We start from the raw sequence: 3,884 nt of genomic DNA on the forward strand, positions 1-3,884 counted from the left end.
TGGGCAACAGTTAATGTCAAATGTTGATATAGGAGAAAGCAGCTTTGCAACTTTTAATGAATTATATCTGCACATGGTATTTTTGTATCTAGGAAAAGTTTTCAACTTACAGAGACAGTCTCCCCCAATACTGTCACAATGATTCTCAAAACTTTTCTTAATATTTTAGACTATTCTTGTTTATTTTTTTCTAAAACTGTTTTGGGCGTGATGATACTGTTTATTCTTGAAAATGCATATAAAATTCTATGGATGGAAAATTAATTATATCTGGATGTTACTTTAGTATAAATTTAGTAGATAGGATCAGTGGGAAAGTAGAAATAGAAAATCAGCCATGAAGTTGGGTGTGACAGTTATCTGAGTTCATTATTTATTTATTTTTTTTTTTTGAGAGAGGGTCTCGCTGCGTAGTTCACATTGGCTTGGAATTCACAGCAGTCCTCCTGCCTCAGCCTCCCAAGTGCTGGGATTACAGGTGTGTTACCACCATGCCCAGCTGAGTTTACTATTCTAATCTGCCTTTTAAAATTTTTTCCATTTTAAAGTTTTTTCAAAATAGTTATTGAAGAAAGTACCACCTCTCTAGAGGCATAAGAACCCTGCTTCCCAGGGGCCAGGGATTTAGCTCAGTGGTGCTGCTGCCTTCCTTGCAAGTGCAAGGTCGGGAGTTTGATCCCTGGTACAAAAAAAACAAAGAATTCTACTTCCCTGATAATCATCTCTGGGCATGGTAATCACATGTTCTACGTCTTCCAAAACAGTTGGATTTTCAAACAATTATTATAAACCATCCTTTTTATCATCCTTAGCCACTGAAATATTTCAGACTTTTGTAAGCAACCACAAAGCCTTGTCACACAACAGACATCACATCTAACTAATCATCCTGCAGTAGAAAAAAACCTCAGGAACACAACAGTGGTTGATTATGTTCTGATAAATTTCACATAGTAGCTTGAGAGGGTTTTACTAGCCATTTGTGTTAGAAACACTCAAATCTGCCTTCCTGTTCCCTGTTTACCAGCAGACTCCTTACCAGTAGAGGCAGATGGGATTAGTCAGCAAGAGAGGAGCCCATGCCACTTCCAGATGGACCACGTCAAGGTCTGCTCTATATGTTGCTGAGAGCTTTTTTTCCACTTCCAGATGGACCACGTCAAGGTCTGCTCTATATGTACTGCTGAGAGCTGGACTATAGCATCCAGTACTGGTCCAGGGAGATGGCCTTGGAAAATGTACCTCTGCTTTGTCTCCTGGTTTCACTCTGTACCTTATTCCTTCTGGATCTTTACCCTATACACCCTGTATCACCTCCCAGGAAAGCAGTCAGTCTAGTGCTTCAGAAACATGTTTATCTCTCCCCTAAAAGATGTAAGTAGCTCCTTTCATGTTCTACAATATGAAACTAAAATTGTAAAAATAATTCTTGGCATCCCACTTGGGAGATTGGCTAATATACTCACTTGGATGTACTGTCCCATTGCCAATGTTAGCAAGCAGCAGCTCTCTGTTCCTTGTCCTCATTATACTTTTCTGTTTATCTATTGTTTCCTCTGTGCCTGGTTACTGTTAAACATGTTGATTTTCTCTTGACAGAAATTTTTGGATATATGGATTTTCAGTTTACTAAACTCTATAGATGACAAAAAGATGCCCCTTTATGGTTATCGAACTTGTCACTATTAGAAGCTCTAGAATGGTCAGATAAACAAGTGGAGTTGCCCACAAGCCTACTGTATCTCTGTCTGTGCTGAAGCCTCAGAAATTTTAATCACCGTCCTGGCTTCTGGAAAGCAATAAAACAATGTGTGCGGTGACAGATGCGGTCCTATTGCCTTGTAGTTTTTGTTCTTTTAATTTTACTCAACAAAGCCTGCCCCTTGAAATAATAAAAAATGTGTACTACATTTGAAAAAAAAAATTCGAATTGGTGCTGGAAATCCAATCCAGGGCCTCATACGTGCTAGGCAAGCGTCTTCCACTGAACCACACCCTGGCTGTCAATGAAACTATTCATGGATTTGACTTCATTAATCCCTAAATGATAGGGTGGCAAAGTAGAAAAGAGAGAAACAATTTGGGGACTTTTTATTATGATTTAGGGATTCGGAGTTTCCACTCTTTTATTCTTAGAAGTTAGCTGATTGATATGTTTGCTTTTATAATCTTAACTGATGCAAACCATTCGAAAACATTGATAATTCAGTTAAAGACCATGGTTCCCTTTTTCCCCAAGACAGATCTTATAGAGAGGGAAAAAGTCCCTTTTCTGGTCACCGATTAAACAGCAAAAAACTGAAACATCAGTCTCTGCCAAGCTAGACTGGAGGTAGAGTCAGGTTTGTAAAAGCAAACCTGGTACTGCTGCCATCACCCTCTGACCAGGACAGCTGTCCCTTCTCGTCACTCCTTACCGTAATTCTATTTTTTTGTAAAGGACATCTCTCCTAATTTCCACCTCCAACAAATATCCAGACTAAATATTCACTACCTGATTTCTATACCTTTTGAGACTCTGCGGGGAAGATTTTACCCCAAGACAAATAGCAAACAAAGAGGGGATTTTGTAGCAATAAAAAGGAGGCAAAGTGGTCCCAGTATCAGAAATGAGAACATTCGGCTACCCATGATTCAGTGATGAAGCAGATGAGATCATCAAGTCGGTGGTACGAGGGAGACAAGGCTGGGAGGTACTGACAATCTTAGCTCCATTATACATTGTGCTCAGAACGGATGGGAGGGATGCAAGGCAGCCCTATAATCCAGGAAAAATGGTGAGATTAGGATGCACTGGAATTACCAATTCTCTACTCCTTCTAGGCCTTCTGTAGATTTAGTATTGAGGCCTGGACTCTAGTACATCAAGGGAGACAGATACCAGAGGAAAGGAGAACAAGGGCCATTGCCTAGCTCATTGTCATAACTTCAGCCCTCTCTAAGGCTAGAGGATTTTTGGCCACCCACCCCCATCCATCCTCAAATTACTAAATCCCCATCACCCACCCTGAAGAACACAAAGATTTTTAGTCCTTTGCCGCAAAGTAAGTTTTAAAATGAGGTTTGTTTAAATGGCTACTAAATCTGTTCATCCTTTAGCAACAAACCTTCCTTAGCACCTGCACTCAGTCTTGTATGATCACATCGATATCCTCATCTTCCTCCTCTTCCTCTCCTTCATCTAAACAAACAACTACCTCAGCTGGCTCACGGCACTGAGAGTGAGCTCATCCCTCATCTGTTGGTGCTCTGCCCTGATGCCTGACACAGCTGAAGGATATCAGTTTCCTGGAGCTGACGGTGGGCTGCCCAGTAACTCTCCGAGGGTCCTACATCTGGTGGAGATGGGGATGCTGGCAGAGGTGGTGTCTCGGTCCATTCTTATTTATTTTTTATTGGTACCAGGCATTGAACTTGGGTCCTTGTGCTTGCAAGGCAGGTGGCGGAACCACTGAGCTAAATCCCCGGCCCATCTTGGGCTGTTCTTTCAAGGAGCAAGTTGGTGGTGTGCTAGTTGTATTGCCCAGAAACCATTTTAGCTGCCCATGCTTTAAGGCATAGGGCGTATCACTGAACCACTGAACGATGTCAGGCCTAGGTAAACTAATAAACCAATTTATGGTAATCCTCACGTCGTGCCCATTGGCACTGTAGGAAAAAGGATTTGAGGATTGTCAGTTGCTCTTTGATTTTGAGGTTAATCTCTCGCTGGCGTTGCACATCAGGGGAAAGGTATCCTGTGGGGTGGCCCTACTTGCTAGCGAGTTAGGCCGCAGCCTTTGGGACCAGCCTGCTTCTGCATGTGGAGGCTGTGGCTGTTCTCTGGCTGACGGTGACCTAGAGACACAGCCCAGGGGCTGGAGAGCCTTAGGGCTGGCAGTTGC

At 42.3% G+C, this 3,884-nt stretch overlaps 1 pseudogene; it reads right to left on the reverse strand.

The window, feature by feature from the left end:
* Window positions 1-3,125: 3,125 nt before the first annotated feature.
* Window positions 3,126-3,884, reverse strand: part of LOC104852441 — a 1,726-nt pseudogene continuing 967 nt past the window's right edge.

The sequence above is a fragment of the Fukomys damarensis genome, unplaced genomic scaffold (assembly GCF_012274545.1).
Source record: "Fukomys damarensis isolate Sample0158 unplaced genomic scaffold, DMR_v1.0_HiC HiC_scaffold_34, whole genome shotgun sequence".
In the NCBI taxonomy this organism is placed as follows: domain Eukaryota; kingdom Metazoa; phylum Chordata; class Mammalia; order Rodentia; family Bathyergidae; genus Fukomys; species Fukomys damarensis.